The sequence below is a fragment of the Hoplias malabaricus genome, chromosome 1 (assembly GCF_029633855.1).
Source record: "Hoplias malabaricus isolate fHopMal1 chromosome 1, fHopMal1.hap1, whole genome shotgun sequence".
NCBI classification, from domain to species: domain Eukaryota; kingdom Metazoa; phylum Chordata; class Actinopteri; order Characiformes; family Erythrinidae; genus Hoplias; species Hoplias malabaricus.
In genome coordinates, this window is record NC_089800.1 from 37,232,453 (window position 1) to 37,253,205 (window position 20,753).

Consider the following 20,753-nt stretch of genomic DNA (forward strand, 5'->3'; position numbering starts at 1 on the left):
AGGAGACCCACACAGACACAGAGAGAACACACCACACACCTCACAGACAGTCACCCGGAGGAAACCCACGTAGACACAGAGAGAACACACCCCACTCCCCCCCGCCAGCCTCCCAGGTCCCTAGAGCTGTGTGACTATGACACTTCCAGCCTACTTTAAAAATGGTCAAATAGAAATACATTAATGCATTCATTCATTCATTGTCCATAATTACTTATCCAATTCAAGGTTGCGGTGTGTCCATAGCCTATCCAGAATCATTGGGCACAAGCTGGGAACACACTCTGGAGGGGGCGCCAGTCCTTCACAGGGCAACACACACACCCAGGGCCATAACTAGAATTACAATTTTTGTGAGGTCCACACCGTGGGAATGCAAACCCTCTTCACTTGACAATGCCTAATGTTTACAACTTCAAATGCAGATTTATAATTTATGCTACCCATCCATTCTCCCATAAACTGCTTTGACTCCACTTAGACTATGCATTTTGTTTTATGTTTACCTCTTATGTTTACCTTTATCTCTCTCTCTCTGTGTGTATTCATCCTCCTCCTCTCTCACTTCTCGTTACTGATTACTAAAAAAAGCATACATAAAATCGTATTAATAATCACAAACACTTTAGCAATATAGGAACTAAGCTTTTAGTCCCTTATTTAAATAAACATACAGTAATAATCCATGAATGATTGGGACATAAGAACATAAACTGTTTTAAGTAATAGAGTGAATACAATTGTATTGATTGACTGTATTAATGCAATAATTAAAACATTTCATGTTCTTATAATGTACTAATATACGGCATAGAATGTCATATTACATTACTTTTAATAATAACTATTTAAAGCTGGAAGCATGTTATTCCGAAAACAGAAATTTGCAACTTATATACATAACTGATGCTGGAATGATGTTTAGATAAATTACAAAATATTCTATGTATAGTTTATTTGTGGTGGCTTTTTTATAAAGTGATTTAAGATAAATATAATATTACTATTAAATATGTAACTACTGTGGTGGAAAAATCATGACAGAAAATAAGACACCTCTTGAGTCTCTGAGTCGGCATCAAGTGAGACAGCATTTATTAATTAACGTGAGAGAGGGACAGGCGCGCAACGCTGTTTTTCACCTCTCTGCTGACCATTTTTAATCAGCGTCTTTTTATACATGGAAAACCCTTTGAAGTACACCATCTGTTCGCTCTTTTACATTTCAGTCATCTTTCGCTGTATCCTGTTCCCAAAACTCAGAGTTTCCCACCATTTGTTTTCCCCTATCTCCTGTATTTCTAACACCTTTCCAGACGTGGCCTGTGCCTCCCCCTCTGTGGTCTGGAGACAAAGGGAGTTGATTGAAGGGAAGGTGTCGATATGTTATTTGAAACACACACACACACACATAAGTCTGCGGTCTCACACAGAGAATTAGGAATAAAACAATTTCAGTTTACACAAGCATGCGTGGCCATTGCTGATTAAATATCTCTATTAATTATGAATCATTTATATCAACAAATTTCCATCACACTACTGAAACCATTTTGTATTAATCTGTTTTATTCTGTTTTAAAGATGTCCTACCTTTGTATTCTGGGAGTTAGACCAGTACACACTCGGCAGCGTGATCTGACAATGTTGCAACCTTACAGGTATAAATTCTGCTTAGCTAACATTGCTGCGTCTAAAGAACAGGTTTTGAAGAATAGCAGTGCCACACACATTTCTGACTAAACCTTCAATTTGCCCTCACATTTATGTCAAAGCCACAGTGTCGTATGTTAGTCTATAAAATATGCATAACACACCTCTCAACAAGCATTTAAAAACGGTTAGTAATTTCTGTCTTGTCTTGTGAGAGCAGGTTGGCAATTCTACAAACAAACTGAGAGCAGGGTTGCCAAGTCCAGCAAAAATATCCAGACCAAAGGAGGAAAACGGAGCAACCGAAGTAAACCCACACAGAGAACACACCAAACTCCAATCGTCTGGAGCAGGACTTGAACCCACAACCTTCAGGGTATCCTGGAGTTGTGTGACTGCAACACTACCTGCTGCGCCATCATTCCACCTGCAACTGTTTTCATAACTTTAAAAAGCATTTGTGCTTAGTGCACCCAAATGGCTAGCACTAGCCCTTCTCCCACCATTAAATTTATTGTTAGAATAATTTGATAGCTTAGATAACTCCATAAAACAATACACCAAGCGTTAAATCTACTAGTAGGATAATTTGATAGCTTAAATAACAATTCTCCCAGCAGATTATTGGACAGCGATGGTCCGGTGAGGACTTAACACATGCATTATTTCTGCTTTTATTGAAATAAACAATGGCATTTTTTTTATCACTTTGGATCTCCATTTTTAAAACATACCTGGGTCCTGATACTGTATGCTAATTGAATGTCTAACCTGACTTGTTTAGACTTTGTTTTTAATTGAACATATAGTTGCAAATGTAAGAAATGCTAGGTTTACATTGTTCTTTATAACTATATGAATTCCTTGATAAAAAACTTTATCAAACTAATTTCCAAAAAAGGTGGGATGCCACGTATGTTTACAACTCATCTTTTATTTTCAAGTAACAAAAAAATCTCTTTTTGTGTATTGTTTACAGCTTCTTTTGTTGTCAACGCATTGCCAGTGTCTCCCATCAAAAGGAAATGTTCTGTGAACTACAATAAAATGCATTAACCATTTACATCCACTGGCATGAAAAATTGTGAAAAAAATTACCTTCATTTCTAAAACTCCACAGCTGATAGAATTTTGCTGTGTATTGTGCCACATTACTTTTATTTGCCACTCTGTGCTATGACCCATCAGATTAAAAAATTCGTCTACAAGGGGCGGCACGGTTCCGCAGCAGGTAGTGTCGCAGTCACACAGCTCCAGGGACCTGGTGGTTGTGGGTTCGATTCCTGCTCCGGGTGACTGTCTGTGAGGAGTTGGTGTGTTCTCTCTGTGTCCGCGTGGGTTTCCTCTGGGTGCTCCGGTATCCTCCCACATTCCAAAAACACGTTGGTAGGTGGATTGGTGACTCAAAAGTGTCCGTAGGTGTGAGTGAATGTGTGTGATCTGTGTTGCCCTGTGAAGGACTGGCCCCCTCCAGGCTGTATTCATGCCTTGCGCCCAATGATTTCCAGGTAGGCTCTGGACCCACCGTGACCCTGAACTGGATAAGCAGTTACAGATAATGAAAGAATGTTCATCTAGATTCTTACTGTAAATCAGGTGTCATCTACAGTGTAGACAGAACTGTTCTGTGAGATCGGACAGTGTGGATGTAGAAGGGTTTGTTTGAGCCAGATCCTCTCTGTTCTTTCTTTCGTTCTCATGCACCCCCACTACTGCATATAAAATTTCCTCTTTTTTTTCATGTGATTTGGCCACCTTCAAGGTTAATTAAAACTGCACTGTTTTTATTATGCGCACCCACATGCCCACACCAAAAAAATTGCATCTTGCTTTTCTGGTTAAACAAAGCAAACAATGAAGGGTTTGTGCTCTGGAATTGTTGGGAGTGGTTTAAAAATACTGTGAGATTACTGGTTTATTACATTTTGTCCTGCCTCTTGTACATAGAGTCAAACTGATATCTCAGAGGGACTTTAGACATGAGTAATAGCTACACTTACACTAACAGCTCAGCGATATGTGCAGGACATTCTGTTGGGGTGCCTTTCATGGAAGGGCTTCCAACTGTCATTTTTCAGCAGGATAATGCTCATTCATAAGGCTGGGCGATATGGACAAAAAAGTCATATCCCGATATATTTTGGATGAATGGCAATATATGATACGATATTATATAAGTTGTTAAAAATACTGTGAAAATTTTATGAACTTGTCATAAATAGAACATTGATTTTTATGTGTAATCTCAGCCTCATCTCTCAATATTCAAATGAAACTCAAATGTCCATTTATGTTCAAAACAAAGGTTTTTATTGGGTGTCTTAACATTTGCCCATAATTGTATATTGAAAAAAATTTGATGTAAAGCTAAACTAGATGTCTGGAAAACTTTTTTATTTATCAAAATAAAGACTGAAGTACATGAAAATTACTTTATTACTTTACAGACCTGCAGCGTCTGTAATAAAGTGCTTTAAAGAACAGTGTGAAGGCTTCGGCTCTGTGCTCCCAGCGTGGACTTCTGGGAAATAGCTCATCTGCAGACATGCACTTTTAATCTCCCAATCTTCAATAAAATAGATAGTCACGCTCAAATATGGCTCATATGTGCGATTTGACCATCTGTCGTCAAGGCAAAGTGTTTTACTCTCGTGAGCCGTTTGGGAAGTGTCTGTATGACTAAAATGTACTTGTTAGGCAGTGCTTTTTGTGCAAAGAAATTGTGACTAGCCAATTGGTATCATGGGTCAAGAGTTTAAATCAGCCTTTTGAAGCCCTCTTGCTCTACTGTTGAGCCAGTGAGCATGTCCTTTGCTATGAGCTAGTAAACTACCGCCTTAGTAATAACATGCCACTTCATACTTTTCTTTTCGTAAGGCACAGCAATAGCTAATGAATCTTGCAATGAACTGGGTTAGTGGTGCTGGGATGTGAATGCTTCAGAACAGTAGCACGTCAGACTTTAACAGCTTCTTCGTACAGCGGTTTGTGCTGCTGTTGTAAGTGGTGAAATAGACTTGTAGTATTCCTGCATTTTGATAATACCTCCTTTCGGCATTCCCTGCAGATAGTCTGTTTCTGAGAGAGAACATCGGTGGGGGTGGGGGTGGGGCTGGGAGCAGAGCACAGACTCATAGTGAGAGAATAGAATGGCTCTGTACAAGATTTAGACTTACAGCAATTTAAAAACTTAAAATATCAATCAAAATTATATAGCAAGGCGGCACGGTGGCGCAGCAGGTAGTGTCGCAGTTACATAGCTCCAGGGACCTGGAGGTTGTGGGTTCGATTCCTGCTCCGGGTGACTGTCTGTGAGGAGTTGGTGTGTTCTCCCCGTGTCTGCGTGGGTTTCCTCAGGGTGCTCCAGTTTCCTCCCACAGTCCAAAAACACACTTTGGTAGGTGGATTGGTGTCTCAATGTGTCCGTAGGTGTGAGTGAATGTGTGTGTTTGTCTGTGTTGCCCTGTGAAGGACTGGCTCCAGCTCTGGACCCACCGCGACCCTGAACTGGATAAGCGGTTACAGATAATGAATGAATGAAAGAATGAAAAATTATATAGCCTCACTCTGCATCCCACTCTGTTCTATCCCGATATGTTTTAATATATCGATATGCCGTCCAGCCCTACTCACTCACACAGAACAACAAGGGTTTGCCAGGAATTTCTCCACCAGATTTCCAGATTTCCTTGGTCTATAGGGTTGCCACCCACTAAAAAAATAAAATAAATAACTAAACGTAAATACACAGCAAGTGCTTAACATTACCGCTGCCGTTGTTGTGGTTTTCAAAGCCTGTGTTTCCCGTTAGAGAGGGTGTTTTGCAAAATCACTGCCTAAATTATGTGGTGGGGCTGTGCTGGCAAAAAAGTGACCAGGGAAATGTATATCAAGCTTTGCCGTGTCGAGTCGAGTCAAGCTCATGCCATACAGAGGAAAGGCATCATAAAGTTACTTATTGGGCCCAGCCCATGAGTACTCAGACCACCCACTGCATCACTAGCTCTTCACAGGGGTCATCAGGTAGGCACCTATCCATCACCTACCATACTTCTAACCATAAATCCAGTGTTCCTTATGGAAACATGTCTGTATTTAATGCCAGTAATGGTTTTGGCCCTTTTTTCTTGCATGTAAGCATTCATTGTTTTCATCAGTTAATACTCTAATTCCACCCTTTATGAAACAGTGATATGTAGGCATGTTTAGACATATTTAATGAAGTACGGCTGGGTGCTATTATAAGAAACGCTGAGAGAAATTCAGTCAGGCTTTAGCAGTGGGTAAGCATGGTCTTAGTTTTTACCTTTATCATTTGTTTCTGTGTATACATATTAGGCATAATTATTTAATGTACATAATTTAATTTATTAAGGTAGTATTTAATATTCAATATGTTTAATGTCATACTAATATATCATTATAAGTATTAGTTTTAATCATATTTTCATAAATAAATTACAAATTGGTACATTTTGTGGAACTATATTGTATATTTTAATGTTAAAGACAAAAAAAAACATTATTGAACAAGTGAGTGAAAGTTCATTTTCTTCTTTATCTCGTCTTTTTTTAACGAGCCACTGTTTGAGCTATGAACCCTTTTTTGTATTTTTTTTCATTTTACATGCTTTATTTACACCAAGGTACACTAAACTGCTATATTTCAGTAAGTCATAATATACTAGGAAAATGCACTGCTATAATTTATTATTAATATTATTATATTATTATTATTTAAAGTTGACTTTCATTGTCCAGTTATAACACTGGTGTTTCACAGATTAGCATAAAATGTCCTCATTTTTTGATTATATAAAAATCAGCCATACTATTTTGACTACCTCCTCATTTCTACAGTCACTATCCATTCTCTCAGCTGACCATAGATAGACCATGTTTATAGTTCTACAATTACAGGCTGTAACCCATCTGTTGCTCTACATACAGGACCAGCACAGAGCAGGATGTGGGTGGTGGATGCTTGTCAGCACTGCAGTGCTAAACTTATACGGACTTGTCAGCCATTGAAAATAATGGGTGCATTTTGAAATGGAAAACAATATAACAGAGACCACAAACTGCTGCACAACTGAGATTCTATAACCATTAAGGAAAATATTTCACTTTTAAAATTAGAGCAGGAATGGAAGCATATCAGTATTAAATTTTAAATTAAATTACCATTAAACATAATATGCAAAATTGCTATTTAAATTTAGTTTACTTGAATTTAAATTACCGTGACCCTGAAATGGATAAGCGGAAAAGATGATAATGATGATGATGAGTTTAAATGTGGGTGGCACGGTGGCACACAGGGAGTGTTGCTAGGGTTAGGGTGACTGTCTGTGAAGAGTTTGGTGCATTCTCCCCGTGTCCGTGTTTTCCTGGAAACCAGAATAAACACCGACATTAGAGCAGCATGAGGCAATGGAATCCAATCCACTCCACCATCCTCAAAGCAGAGTGATTATGAGCAGAGCATCACAGCACAGCATCCAAGTTTACCATGATCAGAGCTGAGGGACTTTGTAGGAGAAACCGTTCCCCTCCACTGGACTCTTATGAATTCTGGAAACTAACAAGAAGCTGTCACCCTGTCATCTAAGTAATCATGGTGGTTCATAGTGCATGATGAAATCTTGCGGATATTCAGGGACTAGACCATGCAGTGGTGTAAGTGGTAGTAAAAGAATTTTGTAATCAATAAGGAATTTAATTGAAAGCTAGTGAAGGGCTGATAAGATTAATTTTTCTGGTTTTAGTGAGGACCCTGGCTGCAGCATTAGCTAGAGTTTATGTATCTGCTGCAGCATACTGACAGTAGTGTATTGCAATAATCAGATAGTGATGTGATAAAATAATGTTTTGATTTTTCTGCATCTGGCACGGATAAGACATTTCTTAATGTAGTGATGTTAAGAAGCAGTTTTTGTAACATTACCTATATGCTGATCAAATGTTCTGAGTCAATTATGACACCCAGAATTTTAGCTGATAAGATAGGAATAACAGGGAAATCAGCAAAGTGTATTATTAAATCTGATTTAAAGACTAAATCTTATTTATAGCAGGCTTTGGGCCTAGAAGGAGAACCTCTGTTTTGTCAATGTTTAGTGGATGGAAGTTGTGTGACATTCAGTGCTTCTGTAGTGTATGTTGATCATACACCGTGATACCTCTGTGAATATATACTTGAAATATATATTTATATATTGTGTTTATAGCGTTGACCTTATCCAAACTCTTATGATCTCTGATATTTGACTTAATGATATTAATTAAAGTTTATAATTGGCTTAAGCAATTAAAACGTTAATAATTAGTTTGAGAATGGATAATAGTCAAGCTAAGTGAGTACTTCAGGATTTTCAGGAATTTTAATGAACAAACTACACACTGTAATTTCAAATAATGAAAGTTTTATTAATAAGAGGAAAGATATTTAATTAACATAGCGTAATCTTGAAATCTCACGGCATCAACGCAGGGGAATCCGATTCGACTTTAAGGATAAGCTAGGCACTCTGGCTTGTGACTAAGGTGTTGCTAACTGAGGTTTAATTAATACAAAGATTTATCAAGAGACTTGATTCAATTTTCAGCTCTGGAGATGCGTAGGTTTAGCTTACTTTTCGTCGATTTTCACCACTCGTTGGATACAGAGGCTCTCTGAGGTCCTGGGAGTGAAGGCGTCTCACTTAGTTTCGCAGTTCTCCCGCGGAAGTTTCCAGGCTGAGTCAGCGTGGAGGTCTTTCTTCGTCGGTTGAGTCGCCTCGGGCGTACTCGGAGCGTGATGACGCAGGCGGCAGGATCCTCTCTTTGGCTTACTGTCCTGAGCAGGAGGGTCCAACCATATGGACGTTTTTGGACGAAAAGTTTCGCTAGTTACTGCAGATCCAGAACTGAAAATCGATTCAATAGACTTACTTATTCTATGACTTTTTTTTTATCTCGGCGGTGTTTCTTACTCTGGCCACGAATAAGTTCACCTGCTTTGATCAGTCGTGAGATTAAACTTAGATTGTGCGATAAAACAAAAACACGATTAAAAGAAAAGAAAGTATTCAAATCATTCAACATATTCTTAGACTTTCTCACACTAGCTAACTCAAGACGTCTCCTGGGAGCTTAATGAGGTTTCTTCAAAAGTCTTTGGTTCGTCGTCGTAGATAGGAGAAAACTTCTTGCTGGGAGAGGCTGAACTTGAAGGAGAACAAAGAGAACGCATGCAGGCGTTCAGAGCGGAAGTGAAGTTAAGAGTCAGAGAGACAAAGAGTTGAGCTGAGTTGAGCTTCCGATCTTCTGAGCTGCACCGGCGGACTGATGAGCTGCTCTCTCTCTCCACTTCTTCCTGTTTCGAACTGTGTTGTTCTCTCCACTTTTCTTGATCTCTTGAACTCAACTTGTGTCCCAACTCAACTGATCTGTGTGCCGAGCTGAACTTCTTTTCAAAGCCAGCGCGGTCACGCCCTATTGGGAGGTGTCCTTTTTCCGATTGGGTGCGAGTTCGAGGCTCACGTGACTCTCACGAGAGAGAGAGAGGAGGGGGAGTTTGAATCAGCGATTCACACAGAAAGAGTGGAAACTTTGCGTATCGAAATTTCTTATACATGTTAGTAACATATAACAATGAGTATCCTGGATTATTAATATCCAACATTTACATAAGATTTCATCCTGGGTACGTTGTGTTTACGTCCCATTTACAATGATACGTTAGAAGTATTAATTCTAGTATTAATTCGTTTTTCTAATCAGAGACAGAAACTTCCTTCATGATTGACAACAGTAATACACATCATTTCATTAGAAGGTGGACGTTCATCTGACACAGAAAGTGACATTCATACATATTGTTTATGCATATTAATCAGAATTTGATTTTATTTTCGTTATTGTTTAGGCGACCCCGAGCGAGGTGTAGTTTCGCCAGTGTCCATTTGAAGGTGATCAATGAAGGTGTTTCTTCTTTTGTCCCGAATGGGTGAAATGAATGAATCTCATTGAACATTGGCTAGTCACTAGTGTTGAACAATTATTCAGCCTGAGCCTGCCTCTTTTTGGAATTGCACAGCTCTGTGGGATGTCCATGCCAGTCACCAAATTATCTGACTATGTTTTTGCCATTCCCACATTTACCTGCACCACAGCAGAACACCTTATTTCTGTTCTTGTGCTATGTCAACACAGAGCCAATAATTTCATGAGTTCCATGAATATCACTGCTTAACATTTTATCTTCCTCTTTAGGTGAAATCATTTTGTGGCCCGGCGGATCACAATGTTGAAGCCCCTAACATGCAGAACCAGAAATGTAACTACAAATCAACACGTACTGTGATTTTCCAGGATTCCATAGAGCGTAATGCATTTGAGACTTTAAATCCTCTAAAAGCTGAACCATCACACCCAACATTCACTCCAATCCAGAGGCAAAATCAAGTCATCTGCCTCATCCTAGATGTGTCGGGAAGCATGCAGGTATGTTACAATGCAACGTACTACAAAACATGCTCAAGATAAGAAATATGATATATATAGCCCCATGGATTAAAGAGGATAAATAATAAATAAAAAGATGCATCATCTTGTAATGTAACAGTATGGTGACAAAAATATTTACCTACAACAGCAGCAGCCACAGCATTGCAGAGCTTAACATAAAATAACTGATTCATATTAAGGCCATTATCAGTTAAATATGTGGTTCAGAAGCATGTGTCCTCAATAATTGTCACAAATTTTCAGGTCAATTTGTTTTTAAAATAGGGACCACCACAACAGTTTGCCAATCCAGAGTTACTGTACTCTAGAACCCCTTTCACATATAAACTCATGAAATTTCACATATGAAATTTCTGTGTCAGACACACAGCTGAAAATGTACACTCTGATGTGGTAGCAGCTCTATTGCCACTCTGACTTTACCCGGAGTCTTTACTAGGAGGCTAGTGGGATAAACTCCGTGAATTTCGCTGGTTTCGGGATGAATGTTGCATACAGCTAATCCTTAAACCCAGGAATATTTCTGGGTTTTGGGGAATGTGTGAAAAAGGCTTATGTCCATGAAATATTGTAAAAATGAGATAACCATAATAGCCCCCAACTTGCAAGGTAAAACTCCTCCAATCCAGGCACATGCCACTACAACTATTCTTAAAATGGAGAAGGCATATGTCTTGGATTTAGCAGTTACATAGATTGCAGGTTCCAACACCCAACCACGTCTTTAGTTGAGTTCAGAGTTACATCATACTTTCTGAGCACAGCTTGGACAATGCCAAATGACAGCCTGTCATTGCCAAAGTTGCAACATTTATTGCTTGCCAGGACATCTGCTGAATCAGGAATTTGAGTCAGCCAAGCTTCAAAAACCTATTTCCCACTGAGGGCCATTGTCACATCTGGAATCCACCACAGGGTTCTCAGGCTGCTGTTATAACACGAACCAACAGGTTTTTGCCACGGTTTACACCGTCACTTGCAAAACAAATGTCTATTCACACCAGTCCCTCCTCCTCCAGGATATCTCGGAAGCTGTCTTTGTGCTTTTCAAGAGAAAGTCCTCTGCCAGCTTTACCCAAAACTTTTACTACATGTTTTGGCCTATGAAGTCTTTCCAGGAGTTACACCCCCTCCAATTGCCCAGATTTTGACAGCACAGCTCCATAAGCAACATTGTGTTCGAGCATAATGTTTGTAATGAACAAAGTGTAGCCCTTTGTAACGACACCGGAATGGGGCAGACGCTTGCAGATGAAGACAGGATTTATTCACACAGGGAAGAACATACAAGATAACTGATGACACGAACACACAGTCACAGTAACAGGAAAGAAGCACGGTAAACGAAGTCCAAAAATAGCAGCTCAGTATAGCAACGCAACCGAAGGCAATACTTTGCAATGAGCATATAACAGTCTGTCCTAATATACCCTCATGCTGAGTTATCCAGGTGACACAGATTAGAACTCAGGGGATGATGAACGAGAAAGCCCTCCCTGATTGGCTGACTGTGGGCATGTGACAGGAACTTGAGACAGAGTGGGATCCTGGGAATTGAAGTCCAACCTGTCCTGAGGGTTAATAGAGAGGTAGGGAGACTCGTTAGGTATGACACTCTTTTTAACTCTCTGATTAGTTTACGCTCAGAAAAACAACTGCTGTTTCTACGTGGCAGATGTTTAACTTGCCTGTAAGTTTTTATTCACTGTTTGAATTAACACAGAACCTCATTTGTAACTATGTTTACTTTCATGCTGTTTGCGGTCTCTCAAATTTAGAGTGGGTTCCTACCTAAATAATTGGAAACAGCCAAACTAAGCCAGTATTACTTGCCTATGGAGCAGGAATAAACAATATCCCTGATTTTCAGTGTTTGGAGGGCTCTATGTTTTTTCAGTCTCTCTCTGGAGAAAAATGGCAATTTTTAAAAAATATATGAAAATATCAGCAGGTTAATTCAGGGTCATATATTCTTCCAAATATAAAGGTTTTGAGTTATTTTAAACTCATGCTAGTTTGTGTGGCCCTCAGCTGTTCAGGGAGTGCATTCCGTAGATGAGGTGGTGCAGAACAGGTCCAGTCACAGATGCTGAGCTTAGATCTGGGGTGGGGGGGGGGTGGTGGTGTAGAAGATGATTTGAGTTTGATAGAGTGAAGGGATTGTGTGTTAGTGGGATGAGTTGTATCATGTAGGAAGGGGCATTCCCATAGATGCACTGGTGAGTACGGAGGGAAATCTTGTGTTCGATCCAGGCAGAGACAGGAAATCTGGGATGAGAATGGGAGTAACGTGTATCGTACGAGGCACAATACAATATTGTCCTATTAGCCCCAGAGGAATGATGTTTAGTTTGACTATGTCTTGGTATTTTCGGGTTGAAAAAAGCCATCTGCCTTAAATGACTGACTTAGATATCTGTCTATTTTTTTAAAAAAAACAATAAGTGAAGTTATGTAATAACATAATTTTGGGAGTAGGACCACGCCCGAACTCCTCCTCTAAGCCCTATATATACCCTGCAAATTCACGTCATTTCCGCGTCAGACAAACTCGCCTCATTTAGTTCAGGAGATGGATCTCGACTTGACTGCTTCACGACATCAACTCGCTCCTCCACGCTGGGTCATTTCTGCTGATCCCCATATTCGGAGCCATGTTCGGCCTTTATCAAGCCCACTGAGCCTCCTGTTTTTAAACTTGCCTCCTTACTTGAGCTCCTCAGCACCTTTTGGATTTTTCTCTTTCAGAGTTTTCTCCCATGTGCCTTTCCTGCGGTGCTGACCTATTTGGGCTTCTTAACTGGCCTCATCTGTCATCCCTCTAGATCACCATTCCATTCTCAATTCCCTCTATGCCATTGGAAAAGCACCACCAGGGCACACCTGCCAACGAAGCACATCTCGCTTTATTAATGTAATAAACAGTAAACAGTCTCAGTAAACAGTAAAAACATGTAACTTCGTATACACGCATTTCTATGGAGCTAATTTAGGGACAAAGTTTGTTCATTAAAAAAAAAAAAACTTCTGAAACTGAAAGCTCAAATAAGATTAAAATAAAATATGCCTCAAAAATGAATTTTTCATTTAAAATTACATTTTGAATGAATTCTGGATTTTTATTTTAAATAAATTATTTATTTTCATTTTAACCTTTCTATTTATTTTGATATTTGAAATTTTATATTTTTGAGATGCAGATTTTATGCTTTCAGATAGCAGATAGACTTTTTTCAAAATAGACTTCTGATTACTCCTTTTTGGGTGTCGAATTACTTTTCACGCAGTAATAAGCGGTTTTTGGCTGTGAGGAGTTGTGTTCTCCCGGTGACAGTGTGGGCTTCCTCCGGGTGCACCAGTTTCTTCCCAGGGTCCAAAACACACACTGGTAGGTGGATTAACAACTTGGAAGATAGTCCATAGGTATGAGTGTGTGTACCTAGCCCCTGCATTGCAGTTCCGGTCCCAAAACATGTATGAATAGGGAGGGTTGCATCAGCAAGCGCGTAAAAAACTACTGCCAAATCGATGGTGCAAATTGTGGTTGATCTGCTGTGGTGACCCCTGATGGAAGGGAGCGGCTGAAAGAAGAAGAAAAAGTAGGGGGGATTTGGCTATGTTTGGCTACCAAGAGATTTTGGCAATGGTGTAATGGAGGAAATCCTTCACTTTCATCCTTGTGTATTTTTTGTGGCCTCAGTGCATAATCTTCTGCCATCAATAAATTATTTTGTGACAATGATGTAAGCCTACCTATTAAAAACAACAACCAGGTCACCTTAGGAGCTCTGTAAAAGTTTATCATGAGGTATGTAAATATTTGGTGTCTGATATTAAGAAATTTAATAGTCTGATATTAAAAAATATAAATATAATATATATGCTCAAGTATACAGGAGGGTGAATTTGATGTTAACCAGAGGAATGGTGGAGAGCAGGAGAGGGTAAATCAAGGGGTGAAAGAGAAAGGGTTTGGGCAGAGAATAAAATGGCCAGCTGCAGTAGATAATGTAGGGTGGAAGTGTATAAATGATGATTTGAAAGGTATATTGGCTGGTTTGAAAGGATTAGCAGAGTATAAATTGAATAGATTAGGTAGAGTTATTTATGAATATGGAATGGCAAGGTTTGGTAGGTTGCAGAAAAAGCAAAGGGGAAAAGATATAGTGAAGTCAAGATGACAAGTATAAATAAATATCCTTGTATCCTTATCCCTAAGTAGAAAGATGCTGTGGGTATAGAACAGTTTTGGCCTATAAGTCCTCTTAATGTGGAGGGTAAGATTTTCTTCAGTGTGATAGCGCGGAGACTTGCTGCTTATTTGAAAGCAAACAAATTAATTGATACATCAGTACAAAAAGCAGGGGTTTCTGGCTTTGCAGGATGTTTGGATAATAGCAGCATGATCTGGCATCAGATTCAGACAGCAAAGAAAGAGGGTAGGTGATTGTGGGCTTAATTCAGTGAAATGGAGGTGTTGTGGGCTTAATTCAGTGAAACACTGATAAGGGAAGGTGCCTACTTGATGACCCTTGTGAAGAACTAATGATGCAGTGGGTGGTTTGAGTACTTATGTGATGGGCTTAAGGCGTAACCTTAGATGTTAAAAGTAGCTGGTTGCTGATCAGATCATAAAAGGCCACAGCAAACTTAGGCTGTAGCTGTTGGAGTGAAACAATAGAAACTGTGTAACTACTGGTAGGAAGAGTGTGGGGTGGGCCTTTTGTGAAGCTCTAATAGATTGGCATAGGATATTTTACATATTATCTTGTGTATGATTATAATTATTGTTTTTTATATTTTAAATACAGGTAGAAAAGGCATGCCTATAGGAGCAAATACATTACCAATTAAAAAAACAAATATTCTGCAAATTAGAGTAAGATTACACAAGAACAAACGTTATGTAAATCTTTCCTAATATTGTGTTTTCTGTTCTTTAAAGGGTGAGAGAATACTTCGACTACAACAAGCTGCTATGATTTTCCTGAGTGAGATTGTGGATGAAGGAGCATTTGTGGGAATTGTTGAGTTCAAATGCACTAATTGTAAGCTTGTTGACTAAAATTGAGGGTAAACCAGCAAGAGATAATTTAATTAGTAAGCTGCCAAAAATTGCATCTGGACACACAAATATGTGTAAAGGACTTGAACTTGGTACTAAGGTAATGTATGATAAATATGTGCAAAATGTTAGTTTCTATGCAATTTAATTGTATTCATTTTATACTGGAAAAGATTAGTTTGCCAATGGGGAGTTTCATTCTAAAATAGTTTAATAGTAAGTCTAGTTTTCAACTGAATTTAATTTTAATTTTATTATTTTCTATATTTCAGGTGCTTCAGAAAGATGATGAAAAAGCAGTAGGAGATGATGTGATTTTTCTGACAGATGGAGAAGCCACTGATAATATTAAGGATTGTTTACAGTCAGCTGTGGACAGTGGAGTGACAATTAACACCACTGCATTTGGTCCAGAAGCCTCAGAAGTACTGAAGACCATGGCACATTAAACAGGTAGTTTAACTCCAGATTTGCTAGTACGGACCACGCCCGTAGAGGCTGAAATGGGGAGGTGAACTCAGAAGTCTTTGGGGGAGAGTTCAGGGTGGCTTATGAATGCGTATGAAGCCGGATCCCCCCATTGGATAAATGAATATGAGAAAAGGGTGGAGGTGGGAGCAAGTTTTTTAAAACAGGAGGCTCGGTGGGTTTGATAATGGCTGAACACGGCTCCGAATATGGGGATCAGCAGGAATGACCCAGCGCGGAGGAACGAGCTGACGTAGTGAAGCAGTCGAGTCGAGATCCGTCTCCTGAACTAAATGAAGCGAGTTTGTCTGACGCAGAAATGACGTGAATTTGCAGGGTATATATAGGGCTGAGAGGAGGAGTTTGGGCGTGGTCCTACTCCCAAAACTGTTATTACATAACTTCAATTAATGATATGAAAAAAACACATTTAATTTTTTTTTCTGTTTTGTTTAAGGCTTTTATATAATTTTGAGTTTAAAATCATTCCACAACACCGACTTAATTTAATAGTGTCCTTATTGTGTTACGAACCACTCGTGTTCCAACTCTCCTGAGTATTAATTAGTTACACCTGCACCTCATCAGCCACACCCCATTTGCAGCCTTTAAGTTTCTTCTCTCCTCTCTCTCTTGCGAAGTATTGCACCTTTCATGAGATTCACGAACCTGTCAATTTGTCTTCTCTTCTCTGCCTCCGCTTTCCCTGACTACACTTACTGGAATAAACCCGTGTGGACCATTCACGTCTCTACGATTCACTTAATTCTAGCCTTAAATAAAACACCTGCAATTGGATCCTTGAGTTTCTCTGTGTTTTTTGGGACGTTACAGAATACTTCGCCTTTAAAAATGGATCCAGCAGAGTTGTCGGCTCGCTTCGCTCGACAGGACGCTACTATCACTTAGCTCCAGGAAACCATTCAAGGACTCGTTAACCCTACCCAAGCTCAACCTGCTTCTAGTTCAACCACCATCTCTGGAGCGAACTCTCCTCACGTTTTGGTAGCTTTACCAGAGAGATATGACGGTTCTCCCGACCATTGTAAAAATTTCTTGATGCAATGTTCGATGTATTTTGATTACAATACTTCTCAGCTTGTCACCAAGAAACAGCGTGTCCATTTCATGCTGTCCCTCTCACTGGAGAAGCCGGGGCTTGGGGAACGTCACTCTGGAACAGTGGGGATTCCTCTTCCTACGACCACCTCATTTTAGGGTTTCACGGAGGACACTACCGACCCCATGCAGCTGGGTCGATTCCCCCTGTCTGTGCAGGAACGCACCAGACGCCTGTCAGAGGGACTATGCCTGTATTGTGGGGGAAAGGATCACTTTCAGGATCAATGTCCTCGATGTCCCAACCGATTAAGAAACCACCCTCATCGTGTTATGGATCTGGCTGATCTGGCAACCCGTTTGGCTGTTCCTGTACCCGTTTAGAAGCTGTTTTGATCGCTTGGGTTTTCCTGTTTACTCATTTCTACTGTTATTTCTATATTTATATCTGTTTTTTATAACCTACTAACCATCCATAGATCTATCTTTTAGATTGTCTCCGCAGGAATATTCATTAGAGGCACTAAAACTGCCACCGGACCCTGGAGTAGCGTTCTTGGTGTAAGTTACTAAAATCAACTAAAAGCGGTAAGTACCTGCAATTCCATGACTACTACTGGCTGTTTTGCCTGCTCAGAGTGTGGCATGTTTAGTTTAACCCCCTTTTCCACCTCTAGCGATAAAGATAGTGGTTGTGTTTGTACTAAGTGTCAGCTAGTTAGCTCTCTGGTGGATAAAGTGGACCAGCTAGAAGTGCGCATCCAGAGCTTATTATTGTTAAGGGATAAACAGCGAGATTCAGTGTTAGCAACTCCGGGTGCCTTAGGGAGAGTTAGCACCCCCACGACTCCGGTGTTAGAGCCCTCACAGCGGGGTGAATGGGTGACGTCTCGGCGTCATAGCCGGAAAGCTAAGGCTGATGCTAACGCTGAGGCCAAAGCTAGCCCACCGGGACACCACGCTCTTCCGATTCGCGTGTCAAACAGGTTTGCCCTGCTCAGCGAAGCACCCGCTGAGGAGCCTGTTAAGAGTGCTCTTGTTATAGGAGACTCTATTGTTCGACACGTGAAATTAGCTGCGCCGGCAGTAACAGTTAGCTGTTTATCGGGAGCCAGAGCGCCGGATATTAGTGGCAACCTTAGACTGTTAGCTAATAGGAGATATTCGAGGGTAGTCATTCATGTAGGGGCCAATGATATTCGTCTGCGGCAGTCTGAGGTAACTAAGGGTAATATTACAGAGGTGATTAAACTGGCCCAGACGATGTCCGATGTCGTAATCTGCTCTGGCCCCATACCAATGCAGCGTGGCGACGAAGCTTACAGCAGACTTTGGGCGTTAAACTGCTGGATGTCCAAGTGGTGTTCCGAAAATCAAGTGGGCTTTATAGACAATTGGTTACGTTTTGAGGGCAAGCCTGGTCTTATAGGTAGGGATGGTATCCACCCCACGCGGGAGGGTGCTGCCTTACTTTCTTGCAGCATAGCACATAGTCTTTTAGTTAGTAAGCAGAGTAGTTTAGATAGCTGCTGACAATCCAGAGCCGGGACCAGGCCGCAGACAGACAGGCTAAACCGACCGTCTGCGAACTGTCTTGAGGCGTCACCCAGGTTCAACTGTATTGAGACTGTGTCTTTCCCCCGAACTAAATGTAAAAGTAGAAAAACAAAATCAGCCTGTTTCAGCAACCTAATCAATATTAAATCATACACAACACCTAGCAGCAACACCTTAGAACTAAAATTTGGGTTACTCAACATAAGATCACTAAACTCAAAAGCACTCATCGTAAATGATATTATAAGTGATCATAAATTCAATGTTTTCTGTCTCATGGAAACGTGGGTTAGACCAAATGAATATTTAGTACTAATTGAAGCCACCCCCTTAGGCTATAATTATGCACATAGCCCAAGAATAATAGGCAAAGGAGGTGGAGTATGTGTAATTTACCAAAATACCCTAGAAAATTAGTCTTAAACAATGTGACACCTTCTCTTCTTTTGAGGTTCTCTCCACTATTATTACAAATCCGGTCACAAAAAAGGACGCATTTTTATTATGCAACATTTACAGCCCACCAGGGCCTTACTTAGAATTTCTGAAAGAATTCAGCGATTTTGCTACAAACCTAGCGGTGTGCAATCATAAAGTTATAATTGTAGGAGATTTCAATATCCATTTTGAGAAGGAAAGTGACCCACTAAAAAAGGCATTTACCTCAATCTTAAACTCTATTGGTATTACTCAAAATGTAACAGGGCCTACATACTACTACAGTCACACTTTAGACTTAGTTCTGACACTAGGTCTTAACATTGACAAAATTAATATCTTACCGCAATCCTCAGCAATCTCCGATCATTACTTAATTTCATATGAGCTAAGTCTTAGCCATAATATATGTAAGAACCCTCGCTATTCTACAAGGCGTATAATAAAACCATCTACCGCCCTACAATTTATAGAAAACCTACCAGAACTATTGACCCCAGTTCCAACTCCATCAGACCCAATGGACCTAACTGGATGTACTAACTGATTACCTAGAAAATACCTGTCGATCTACTTTAGAAAAGGTAGCACCACTTAAACATAAAAGTATAAGACAGAAAAAGCTCGCACCATCGTATAATGATAAGACCCGTACTTTAAAACAAACTTTACGAAAACTAGAGCGGAAATGGTGATCAACCAAGCTTGAAGTGTTCCATTCTGCCTGGAAGGACAGAGTATAGAAATGCCCTCACTAAAGCTCGCTCAGCATATCTGGCCTCGCTGATCTCCAATAATAAAAATAATCCGAGAGCACTGTTTAGTGTGTTTTCTAGAATTACAAAAAATCAAGCAGGTTCTGAACAATTAATTCCAGCAACTCTCACCAGTAAAGATTTTATGGACTTTTTTAATAATAAAATTGAGAATATTAGACAACAAACTCAAGCCACAGGATTAAATCCATCCTGGCTGCCACCCGATGTAAATGATATAAAACATAATTTAACTGTAAAAGAAAGACTTGAAACCTTTTACCCACTCCCACAATTAGAACTAGAGAAGAATATCACCTCCGCAAACTGTACAACTTGCACGCTTGATGCAAAGTTGCTTAAAGAAGTACTACCAGCTATTATTGATCCTCTTTTAACTATAGTAAACTCATCCCTTAGTCTGGGCCATGTACCCAAAGCCTATGATCAAGAAACCAAATCTTGATGCTAGTACACTGTCTAATTACAGGCCTATTTCTAATTTGCCATTTCTGTCCAAGATCTTAGAAAGAGCTGTGGCCCAACAACTTAGTTCATATCTACATAAGAATGATATATATGAAAAATTCCAATCTGGATTCAGGCAACATCATAGTACAGAGACAGCTCTAGTCAAGATAACAAATGATCTTCTTCTTGCCTCTGATCAAGGCCACGTATCCCTGTTGGTGCTTCTTGACCTAAGCGCAGCTTTCGATACAATAGACCACAATATTCTCATAGAAAGGTTAGAAAACATGGTTGGAATCACAGGGACAGCCCTATTATGGTTCAAATCTTACTTAACGGAACGTTATCATTTTGTAAAAGTAAACAATCTAAATTCAAATTATTCTAAAGTAAGATTTGGAATTCCACAAGGCTCTATTTTAGGACCATTATTATTTACATTATACATGTTACCGCTAGGCACAGTTATAAGAAACCATGACATTAACTTTCACTGTTACGCAGATGACACACAATTGTATATTTCAGCCAAGCCCGATGACAAACACAGATTAAAGAAAATAGAGGACTGTGTAAAGGACGTGCAAGGCTGGATGTTGCGTAACTTCCTCCTTTTAAACAGCGACAAAACAGAGGTCCTGCTTTTGGGTCCAAAAGTGGCAAGAAATAAATTATCAGATTTAATTTTAAATCTCGCAGACTTTCCAGTTAAACCTGGTTCAGCAGCAAAAAATCTTGGTGTCATAATTGACCCGGATTTATCATTTGATCAACAC

The 20,753-nt window shown here is 39.8% G+C and overlaps 1 pseudogene; it reads left to right on the plus strand.

Annotated features, from left to right (window-relative positions):
- The first annotated feature begins 8,885 nt into the window (after nucleotides 1-8,885).
- The window catches only part of LOC136663947 (calcium-activated chloride channel regulator 4A-like), a 28,366-nt pseudogene continuing 16,498 nt past the window's right edge, over nucleotides 8,886-20,753 (plus strand).